This window comes from Ursus americanus, chromosome 7, assembly GCF_024610735.1.
Source record: "Ursus americanus isolate L20-20 chromosome 7, mUrsAme1.1.p, whole genome shotgun sequence".
Lineage (NCBI taxonomy): Eukaryota > Metazoa > Chordata > Mammalia > Carnivora > Ursidae > Ursus > Ursus americanus.
The window spans coordinates 73,473,713-73,485,853 of record NC_142133.1 but is presented as its reverse complement, the minus strand read 5'-3'; the positions used below and the strand labels follow the sequence as shown (position 1 = coordinate 73,485,853).

Sequence of the window (12,141 nt, the reverse complement as noted above, 5' to 3'; positions counted from 1 at the left end):
TTCATGCATTTATAACTCTGAATTCTGCTTCATAACTATTGTTAAGATATGCAAATATTATCTATAGGAGAATAATAAAATTGAAAACTGTGTAAGATAATTTAAAATATGATAATTTTTCAACATCGTATACTGCACATTCAGCAGTGATTGATTCCTAGAGAAGAACAAATAAGCCTATTTTAAACTCTTGCCACTCACAGATTTCAGGCTTCAAGGTCAAAAGAGTCTCTATTTTTCTTTACTACAGCCATTGATATAATACATGGCACAATTCTGTTTTCTTCATAGTTGGATGATTTTTTTATGTAGTGTCCTGTGCTACTATTTAAATAAATCCTCCTTTATATTTTTAGTTATGATTATTCAAATTCTCCATTGGTCTGTTTATTGAGCCTGAGATGCCATTGCCCAAGAGGGAAGAAAAAAAGAGCTCAGAATATGAGTTACTGTTTCATTTTTTTACCTTAAAGACAGGCTTTTATTTTTTTACTTTTTTAAATTTTTTTTAAAGATTTTATTTATTTATTTGACAGAGATAGAGACAGCCAGAGAGAGAGGGAACACAAGCAGGGGGAGTGGGAGAGGAAGAAGCAGGCTCCCAGCATAGAAGCCTGATGTGGGGCTTGCTCCCAGGACGCTGGGATCACGCCTGAGCCAAAGGCAGACGCTTAACAACTGAGCCACCCAGGCGCCCCTAAAGACAAGCTTTTAAGCTTAGTTCAGGAAAAATGGTTGGTTGTGAGAATTTCATACCCCAAATCCTTATTTTATCAGCGCAGAAAAAAATATTAATGAATAGGAAGAAATGACAGTTCCAAAATAGGGCCCTTTGTCTAAACATGGAGTCACGAAGGTATAGAAGTTCTTACACCACGCCATGGAAGACCCAGGCAGGTCAAAAGAGCCAACAGACTGAAAGATGCATGGCAAGGAGACAGGGAGGGAAAGAGAGTGTTGTCCACATAACAAGAAACCACAGCAGAGAACAGACCGCAGCAGCAACAGCACATCCCCCAAACCAGTTCTCACAAATTGCATCAGCAGGAACAGGGGCCAATACCCAAAGACCAAATAGGATGACGTATCTTAGTGAAAGGTCATTGAGAATACATTGTATATCAAGTGGATCTGAGTAATTAGTAAAAAGTAGGAAAAAACGAAGTGAACATAGAAGATTTAAAAAGTATAGCGTGATTTGACCCGATGTATTTATAGCACAATATACAAAACAACTGTAAAATATATTTCCTTTTTTAAGTGCACATACTAAGATAGTCTACATGTTAAACCATAAATTATAAATATACTTCAAAAATTAAAATCTTACAAGCGGGGCACCTGGGTGGCTCAGTTGGTTAAGTGTCTGACTCTTGATTTCAGCTCAGGTCATGATCTCAGGGTCATGAGATCGAGCCCCAGGTCAGGCTCCATGCTGGTCATGGAGTCTGCTTAAAATTCTCTCTCTCCCTCTGTCCCTCCCATACCTCTTCTCTCCCTCTCTTTAAAAACAAAACAAAAACAAAAACAAAAAAAAAGCATATTGTGTGAATGTAACAGCATTAAATGAGAAGCCAATACAAATAAGATATACAAAAAAAGACCACTAATTTGAAATTGAACACACTTCTAAGGGACCATAATGAAAATAGTAATTTAAACCGAAAAACATAAAAATAAATGCTATCAAGGGGTGCCTGGGTGACTCAGTTGGTTAAGCATCTGCCTTTGGCTCAGGTCATGATCCCAGAGTCCCAGGATGGAGCCTTGCATTGGGCTCTCTGCTCAGTGGGGAGTCTGCTTCTCCCTCTACCCTTTACCGTGCTTGTGCTCTCTCACGCGCACGCAGCCTCTCTTTCAAATAAATAAATAAGTAAATAAATAAATAAATAAATAAATAAATAAATAAATAAAATCTTTAAAAAGAAAAAGAAGAAGAAATGGAGACCTAGAGGCTGAGGAGAAATTAACCAGTCAAAGAAATGAGCAGTGGTGCTTGGGAGATGGGGGATTGCAAGGAGGTTTAAGTGAAGAGAGGTTCAGAGAGGAAAGAACAAAGACCTGTACAAAGGTTCTGGGGAGAAAGAAAACTGGAGCATATTGTGGCAATCAAGTGACCTTTAGGATGACTGAGTGCAGAGCCCAAGAATGGAGTGGGTGTGGGAGAAGAGAGGTAAAGAATAAAGCTGCACCCAAAGCAGGGATTTCATTTTTGTCAATTATATTTAGAGATGAGATTTTATACTGAGGGCCACAAGAAGAGAGTAAAGTGTTTTGTTTGTTTGCTTTTATCAGGGAATGACTGGATGCACTTCGAGTTCTCTAGATGCCGTGTCTACAACAGATTGTGTGGGTTGGCAGGGCTGTGGCTGACTAAACTGGCATTGAAGAAACCTGCAAGGAAACTGATGGGCACAAGTTGAATGAAGCGACAGCAGGTAGACTGGAAAGAAATGGGTGGTATAGGTTTGAGAGAGATTTGATTGAACCTGGCTCTAGACGTAGAGACTGGGGAAGGATGCAGAGTTAGGGATGTTCTCCATGATTCTGTGTGTTTCAGGTTGGAGAAGCTTCCCCACCTTATGCTATGCTGCAAAATGCTCAAAAAAGACTGGCAGTCAAAAGTGTCCATGAGTTTGAACAAGAAGGAAAGAAAGAAAGGAAGAAACTAAAGTTACAAAGAGGAAGGAAATAATCCACATGGTGATTTTTGAAGGAGTGTGTGCAGCAGGTAGGGAAAGAGAAAGACAAGAGGGAGATGAAACCCACCTCAAGGTCAAGGAGTTAGCTTAACCCTGAAGAAAGGACATCTTTCCACTTTATTCAGAAAGAATGTTTGCAGGTATGAAGGACAACAGTTGAAGGAGTTGCTGCCAGGTCCCATTTGTGTGTGTGTGTGTGTGTGTGTGTGTGTGTGTGTGTGTGTGTAATAAGAGATGAGGCCACTTACTGACAGGCTCGAAGAGAATTAATGAATTATACAAGGAAATTTTGAAATTGCCTATATTAAAAAGTGTTAACAGCAACTAGAAGCATATAAGTTTGCTAAGAGTCCTTGAGGTCTAGTTCGTGTTGGTGACCTTGCATGTGTGTGGCAGTGAACTACATGGTTGTGTATTTTGGTTCAGTAATTTTCAGGGACATAGGCTAATGTACAAAGAAGTTGGGCCATTGCTTCATTTTAGAAATTTTTCAAGTGAATGTGCCAGAGGATAAGGAGGGAGGCGAGGCTATTGGCAAGGGTGATTGATGTAAAAGACACTGGTGCATAAGCTGGTTAAAGACAAAAAAACAAAAACAAAACAACAAAAAACAAAAACTGAACAAAGCTGAGAGATAAAGAACACACACGGGAGTATGCAGACCATAGATCTTGATAAGGTCTAGAATTCAGTTATTCAGTGAGAATCATTGATGAGGCACTAGGAAAGGTAGGAGATTCTAGTTAGAGAGTAGCAGGCTTAAACATAAAATCTTAGAAGCTGGATTGTTCCTAGGGGTACCAAGTTCTGGAAGGGCATAACTGCAGTAGGGGTGGACACACAGTGCAATTGGAACCAATGAGGTCAAGGTTTGGAATGGCCATCGGAGTGGCCATGGAAATGACTTATCATAGTTTGAGTGGGAATAAAGAGGAAGAGTCAAGTATGGTAGGACGAATAGTAGTGAAGAAAGCAAAAGGAACAACGCATTGAGGTTATCACATGCAGACAGAAACCTGTGCCTGGTCACACTCAGAAGATGCAGCAAATTTCACAAAGGCAAATGGTGCTGCCTTGAGCCCAGGGCAGAGGAGGAAGGGAGAGGAAAGGATGAGGTAGCAGAGGTCTCGGATTCGCATTTTACTCCAAGGAACTTACAAAGGTGTATTTATTTCCCAACAGAAGAGATAAATAAAGAGAGGCTGACAAACATATTTGTCTAACATTTGCGGATTTAAGTAGCAGGTTGTACGACAACAGGGAAATGAAATGGCACTGCCATTGTATCCGAATTGAAAAAGTCATAGAAAACTGTAAATAGTAGTTATTACTGTTTCCAAAATTTGCTCTCAGTCTCCAGAAACCTTCTAGAACCCAGAAACTTGATGAGGAGGTGACTTTAAAAAGAATAAAGATGTTTGTGGCAAGAAAAAAAAAATAAAAGAGCTGCTGGTGGAGAGAGACAGAGATGGTCCATAATTAATATGAACATCAATCTTTTTGAAATGTCAGGGTGAAAGCCTATTCTTGCTGAAATAATTTGATTCACTGTCTCTTAAAATAGCACAAAAAGCAAGAGAAAGGGGCATTGGCAAGAAGAGGTTGGTAAAAACAAGAACACCTGGTTTCTTCCCATATTTCCTTGGTGCGCAGGGTCCTGGGGGGTGAGGGTTTGCTTGATGTTACATGCTGGGTCCAGGACTGCTCTGGGCCCCCAGCCACTCAGGGAGGAACAGCTACTGGTTTGAGCAGTAGAGAAATCTGCAGAGAATGGGAAGTCCCGTGATTTATACTACAATTTATACTCTAAATGAAGTCAAGTCCCAGAGGTATTTTAGCCTAAAGTGCAAGCTTTCCTCATGGTACATTCTAGAAACACCCCTTCAAACTGCTGACACTGTTCTAGAATACCAATACACCATCATTGTTCCCTCTGATGAAGTGGCTGCTATAGGACAAGCACTCACTTTCAACGTATGGCTTCCTTCAATTCCTACATCAGCCCTGTGTGGGAGACATAATCCCCGTCTTGGAGAGACGGAAAAGAGAGACCTAGAAAGGTTAAGAGTTAAATAATACACTTTAGATACAAGTCATTGTCCCTGTGACAGCCCCCCCAGTGATCTTTCCACCATGTCACACTGCCTTCTGAACAAGTCTCTCTGGTCAGCACCACCTTCTCAGAAAAGGTTTGGAAAAGACACGACAACTTGTACCCTGGTGCTGCTCACAGCAGTGCTCCTTCCAGCTCAGTGACTCCATGGCCATCAGGGATCAGACCCAAGACCCTGAGAGAGCGCCGTGAATCCATGCTAGCCTTGGTTTACAGTCCACACCTGGAAGCTCATCTCTATGGCAAAGTACCCCAGAGCAAAGCACAGAGTTCTGTCCTTTGCTAACGCCGGAAGGGGCTCAGTCCCTCCAAGAGACAGCCAACATGCCCTGGTGATGACCTTCATTTATGCATTTTTTCATCCAACATGCATTTCCTGAGCATCATCTATGGACTATGTTCTGTGCCGGCATTCAGAATACATAAATCAATAAAACAGTGCACCTAGCTTCAGTGAGCTCCCAGATCAATAAGGGCAAAGCCATGAGGGTAAATGATGACAAGGCAGCTTGGCAGGGCAAAGGCAGCCTCACGTAAACTCCAAAGAACTAGGCAGAGGGAGAGAGGCAAAGATAAGCAACTCCACCATAGGATTCTCCATGGATACTGTGGACACACTCGGGCTTACACTCACTGCCTCCAGGGACATTTTGTTTTACCAGAAGTTTTACCACCTTAGCCATATTAAAAAGAGACAGAATCAGGGCCCTAATGTTAATTCTATTTTTTAGCCATAAGTCAATCCAGGACCAAAGGAAAATTAAATAAAAATTCAAAGACTTACTTTCCAAAAAGGCTAATTGACATTTTTTAATAATAATAAATGTGTTTCTACTAAAAAAAAAATGGGACTATATGACCAAAATATACTGGTTTATTCATTGCTGGTTTCCAGACATCAATCTTTTCTTTCCAGATTTCTGAAGATATTTTTACAGAGATACATTTTATCAATTAGTTTTGCTTGCTCTGGGTAACAGAAATCTTGGCAAGTAGAAGAAAGGTCGTTTTATCCCCCTTTTGCCTCATGAAAAATCCAAAATCTGGTAGCAAGCTGTGGTTAGTATTGTTTCAGAGGCTCGTCAGAGTCTCTGGGACTCTCTGCTTTTTCCTTTCAAACTGCTGTTCCCTGCCTGATGCTGTATTAATGGAGAGCCTGGCTGATGTGTGTCCTAGGCAGCCAGAAGGGGAGACTAGCCAAGGAAAGGGGGCATGCGCCAGCTAATGCTGCCTTTCTTTCCTGAAGCCCTGCCTAATAACCTCTGTCTACGTCTACATTGCAAAGTGGAGGTCACGTGTGTTACATCTCAAAGACAAACACCACTGCTGTGTCATCATCCCATCTACAAGGGAGGCTGGGAAGTTTACATATACGCACACACACACACACAAATATTATATAAATATATATTTGTACTGGTCCCATTGTTTCTTCTCCCCTTGTAGGTTTCTGTTAATAAGAAAAATGGAAGAATGACTGCTCATGCAAATATTAATCTCAACCATAATCTTCAACATTTATTTGTAGAAAACAGTATGGCTTTGGCGTTTTAGGAAAACGTTTATAAATCACTAGATATTAATAAATTCTAATGCGGCAGGAAGAACAAGTCAGTGTGCTTAGCCACACTACCACGATCACAGAAATATTTTATAGCTCTCAAAACACAGACCGACATGCAGGAAGTTAAAGTACTGCTGATTCATTTGATTGAGTCTATACACCTGAATTCATTTTTTGTTCGAATCATTGCTTAATAACTTTATATTAATATGTTTAAACACTGGTTCATAAACTATGTGTCTTTCTTGGAAGAGAGATGCAAAGTGTCAAAAGGAAGATTCTTACATTTTTCTGCTTTGGTATCTTGAGATTTAGGGAAAGAGAAAATAGAGCATGAAGTAAAAATGCAATCTGATTTGAAGTTGGTATTCTTAGCCCAGCAATTCCAGCTAGCAAAGCAGTTAGCTGATTCAAAATAGTACCCTTCTTAAAAGACAAAACTAGTATCTGTGTGTGTGTGTGCACATATGTGTGTGTGTGTGTGTGTGTGTGTGTGTATAACAGGTGCATACTTACACATATATATATTTAGCATCTCAAACACATAGTTTCTTCTGAAATGGGGCTCACATATTTTAGGTTGTTTTATTGGTTCACTTTGCTGCTGCCGAGGAACAAAACCACTCCCTAGGCAAATCCTGTCTTCCAACAGGAGACTTCTTAATGTTTCATGTAGCAAAAACCTTAAAAGATGTCTCCTCTTTGCAAGGAATATATTAGCTGATCAGGTTATTCCACTCCCTGTCATCTTTTTAACATCTCAGCAGCTCTAGCAGTTGAGTTTACTAACTTCTGAGGCATTACTATCCTGGACAAATATTCCTGGACATATTAAAATACATCAGTAAATCAAGTGGTCTTATCAGCTGAATAACTGATTTATCATAAAACAAAACATATATTTCATCTATTATCAGTCAGGACATCTGCTGGACCCTAGGAATACTGGTAGGACTTCAGACCTCTGTGTCTCCAACATCAGAAACACAGTCAAGCAGTTATCAAACCCTACAGTGAGTTCCATGAGAGAAGCATGTGATTTCTAGAAGATTTTTTTGAAATATTAGTTGAATAGAGAAAGCTGAGGGAAAATATATATAACCAAGCCCAGTATCTTTATTTTACGCTTTTTTGTAAGAATGGAATACTTGAGCATCTAGTCAAGTGGATGACAATTACTATTTTTCTTAAACTAGGCACCCTTTACTGTGCCTTAGTATTTACTCATGTGAATTACACCCATACTCTTTTTTTTTTTCAAGATTTATCTACTTACTGGGGGGGAGGAGCACACAACAGGAGGGAGGGGCAGAAGGAGAGAGAATCTCAAGCAGACTTCCCGCTGAGCGCGGAGCTGGAGGGATGTGGGGCTTGATCTCAAAACCTGGAGATCATGACATGAGCCAAAACAAAGTGTTGGACACTCAACAGACTGAACCACCCAGGCGCCCCTATACTCATAGGCTTTTTAATAACATAATATAATAAAAAGATTATTATGAAAAAAAAATAAAAAATAAATAAAAGGCTTTGGATTCTTATTAGTTCCTGAGGGAAAAAAAAATTAAATGCTGTTTTGCAGAGATATCCTTGATAAATCAATGCATTCTGCTGATTTAAGAAAGCTAAGAGCTAAAAATTATTTTGATTTTGATAAGATAATACAAGTAAAAATATTTTATTTTTCTGACTTTGGAAGAGTAACTATACCCTTTATGAAGCTGATATTCAGTGTGTGTGTGTATATGTGTGTGTGGGGGGGAGAGAATATCTATGGTGAAGGCTATGGGAAGGTGAAGGTTTTCATTTTCTGCTAATTTGTTTTTATAAATTATTTTAAAAATCTGGTATAAATGAGATGAAACAGCTATTGATTGTCTTTGCGCCTCATATCCAGAAAGAACTGGGCGCTTCCTCCTTGTGCAGGGACCACATTCTAGAGACTTTTTTCATGTCCTGGTAGATGCTTCAGACTTTCGTACTCAGGTGTTTAGTTTCTACTTAAAGGGCGGCAGTATCGACAGTGGACACAGCACAGGCTTTGGAGACGAACAGGAGCAGGCTGATGGTCTGAGCAGAGTGCCCATTTGTAAAATGAAGCCTTAACATTTATTTTATTAGGGTATTGCTGCTTAATGCATGTGAAGTGCCCACCCCAGTATGCAGTAAATGTCCCATGACTAGAGCCTATCAGTATTACTATCCAGCTATTTAAAACACCTCTGCACTTATTCTCCTCACATTAATTAAGACTGTTTAATTAATACCAGCTGAGGCATAGGGAAAGTAATTGTTTTCCTCTCCAGTATGAGAGGCAGAGACAATTGAGATAGGTCCCATTTCTACCATGTTATTTACTAATATATGTTCAAATGTCAAGTGATTTGTATTCTTATCCAGGATACAGATAACTCAGAAAATGATCGATTCAATAGGTAGAACTGCCAAGAGAGTAAATGGATGATTTAGGACTAAATAAGTTGGCCAAATATTATCAAAATATTCAATACGTTCCTTCAGAAGAGAATTGAAATATTTATGAAACTATGTTTCCTGACAAGCTGTTTAAAGCATATTTTGCTCTCTACCACCTCTTTGCAGTAAAAAAAGAGAATATTCATGAATAAACTTAATGAGAATAAAGCATGACCTCAATAAGGAAAAGTACAAATTACAACTGGAAGTTAAAAAAGAACATGAATAAATGAACAAATGTATCCTATTCCTAAGAGAAAATTAAATATCATAAAGGTATCAATTCTCCATATTTAAAATATACTAAGTCCAACAAAAATGCCAAGAGTATTTTTCTTACTAGTTATTAGCTATATAATTCACCTAAATATATATATATATATATATATATAGAGAGAGAGAGAGAGAGAGAGAGAGAATTGAGAAAAAAATCATCTTAAAATATAGCATAAAGTTGATTACATTATCAAATTAATCTGTAGATCTTGATGGAGAAGGATAAATATTCCAGCAGATTATTTCTTGCACTAATTAAGGCAATACAAAAAATCAATGAGAAACAGAAAGATTTATCAAATTATTGTAACTGTGTACCAAATAGGACTTCAATTCCTTCAGCTCCATGTGACACCATTTACCAGTATAAAATATTAATGATTTAAAAAGTAAAAATTTCAAAAGAAGGATGTATCAGAACACATCCCCAAAAAAGCCAAAAAACAAAACAAAACAAAAAAAATCTCCAAAACAAAAGGAAAAAAAAGAAATTTATAAACCTGACTTAAAACTTGAGCTCTGTGCTGACCACTACTTACTTCCCATCTGCTGGATTGTGCCCTCTCATTCAGGATATTTCTCTTATACATGAAGATGTGTCTTTTGTTCTTCTTATTTATATTCCTCTGTACATCTCTTAATGGATATTAGATGTTCTCAGGGTACTTTCACAAAAGGGAAAATAAGGAAATGATAACTTTTATGGGTGGGGTGCATGTCGTTTGTTTATAATTACTTCCTAGAACCTAGCATAATCCTTGTACATAACTGGCATTCATTCAGACTTGCTGAATAAATGAATAATTGGACAAGAACAAGAATACCAGTGGCAAGTCACAGTAGCTTTGAAAGAATCAAGAAACAGAACAGCACAGCTGGAAAAAAGGGTTGAGAATTGATTTAGTTGAGTCTTAATTTGCAGATGAAGAAACTGAAGCCCAGAATAAGGAAATGGCATATGCCCGATCACATGGTGTATAATGAGCCGAGGGTAAATAAATGAAAATTAATACTTCCCTTTGATATTTTTCTCTCTCTACCAGAACATCCAAAATATACCTGAAGTTGTGATTACAGCCCTGATCAGTTAAGAAAGACATTTTTTCTTCACATTTTTAAAATTTAGATATTCCATGAACTTAAGCACAGAGGAAAACAGGTAAGTACATTCTTTTTTTTTTTTTTAGAAGCACACTATGATAGTTAATTTTATTTGTTCAAGGGCTCACATTGCAAGCATTAAACCAAATGGGGGCTTCGAGTCCGTAAGCCCACATCTGCATATTTAGGAAGAGAAAAACAAATGGCGATCCATGAACGTGGATGAAAACTAAAGGCTCACGGTTGTATTTTTATATTTTTTATATGTATGTTCATAAAAAATACAGTCTTTCTATTTCCACTGCCTAGAAGCCAGAAGTCACAGGTCTTTTAGGTCTTTCTGGATGTCCCACAAGGTATGTGTACTTTTCTTGAGTGGAGCTACCTCACCATCATTCAGCTTCCGGTTGATCACACTGGTTAGTCCCCACGTATTCAGGATACACAGAAGGCTCAGGAAGACTTCATTCTCCATGCCATACAGTCCCTTCACCATCGTTCACACTGGATGAGTACTGGATAGATTTTCAACATGGATTCGATGAGATCAACCGCACTTCGTCCAAAGGCCCAGCTGGTATATCCTTTTAGCTTGATGACTTCGTAGGCACTTTTGACCACCATCTTATGCACTTCCTTCCGATTTTCACTGTCATTGTCTGTTCCCATTTCTGGATTCAGTTCCTGGAGACAAACAGCTGTCACATTCACTCTACTCCACACAGACACACTTGAGTTGCAATGTCCTTCCAAAATTCACCCACGGCAGCTGCTGGGATGAATGCCAAATTTCTCAGCCATAAAATAGTGAAATCTAGCAGAATCCAGATTACACCCACTTCCAATCACATAGTGCTTGGGTAGTCCACTTAGCTTCCAGGTAACACATGTGAGAATATCCACTGGGTTGAAAACCACAAATATGATACAATCAGTACTGTATTTGACTATCTGAGGAATAATGAATTTGAGGACACTAACACTCCTCTGCACCAGATTGAGAGGGTTCTGTCCATCCTGCTGGCCAACTCCTGCAGTTACCACCAAAATCTTAGAATTGGCAGTTATAGAGTAATCCTTGTCTGCCACAATTTTAGGTGTCTGAAGAAATAAGCTTCCATGTTGCAGATTCATCATTTCTCCTCTGAGTTTATCTTCTAAAACATCCATCTGCACAAGTTCATCTGCCGGAAGCTTTCCCAGAATGTTGATGGCACATATCGTACCAATGTGTGCAACACCTACTACAGTGATCTGATTGTTTGGGATGGTCCTCTTCTTCTGCAACTGGTGCAATCAGTTTTGTTGTTATTGTTGTTTTTCTAGAAAGAGAGAGAGAGAGCAGGGGAGCAGGGGAGGGGCAGAGGGAGAGGAGAGAGAATCCCAAGCAGACTCCACACTAAGCACACAGCCCCACATGGAGCTTGATCTCACCACCCTGAGATCATGACTGAGTGGAAACCAAGAGTTGGAAGTTCAACCAGCTAGGAACTGAGCCACCCAGGCACCCCCAGTGCAATCAGTTTTTCCTCAAGAGTTGCCATTGTGCCCACAACAGAGACAGTTGTTAAGAGTCATGTGAAGAAGACAATGAGGTAAATACATGCTACTTATTGGCCAGAGAGAATCTGGGAAGTTTTCTGAACTCTCTACCATTGTTAGCTTTCAGTATGAGGCCTAGAGATGAAACCACTTTACCTAATGTAAGCTTAGTTGTTAGCAGAAGAGGACGGGAGCTCAGTTCTCCTGGGTCCATGTTTAATGCTCTTTTCACCATACTCATACTAACCAGAACATTTCTTATTAAAACACAAAAGTACTAAGGAGAGAAAACAGGACCCAATAGCATTAAATTTTAAGAGTAAGTGGGAAAAAAAAATTAATACTTCAAGAGGATATGTAAAATAGGA

The 12,141-nt window shown here is 39.0% G+C and overlaps 1 pseudogene; it reads right to left on the bottom strand.

Annotated features, from left to right (window-relative positions):
* Window positions 1-10,550: 10,550 nt before the first annotated feature.
* On the bottom strand, window positions 10,551-11,775 carry LOC123798637 (L-lactate dehydrogenase B chain-like; annotated as a pseudogene).
* Between the last annotated feature and the right edge of the window lie 366 nt (window positions 11,776-12,141).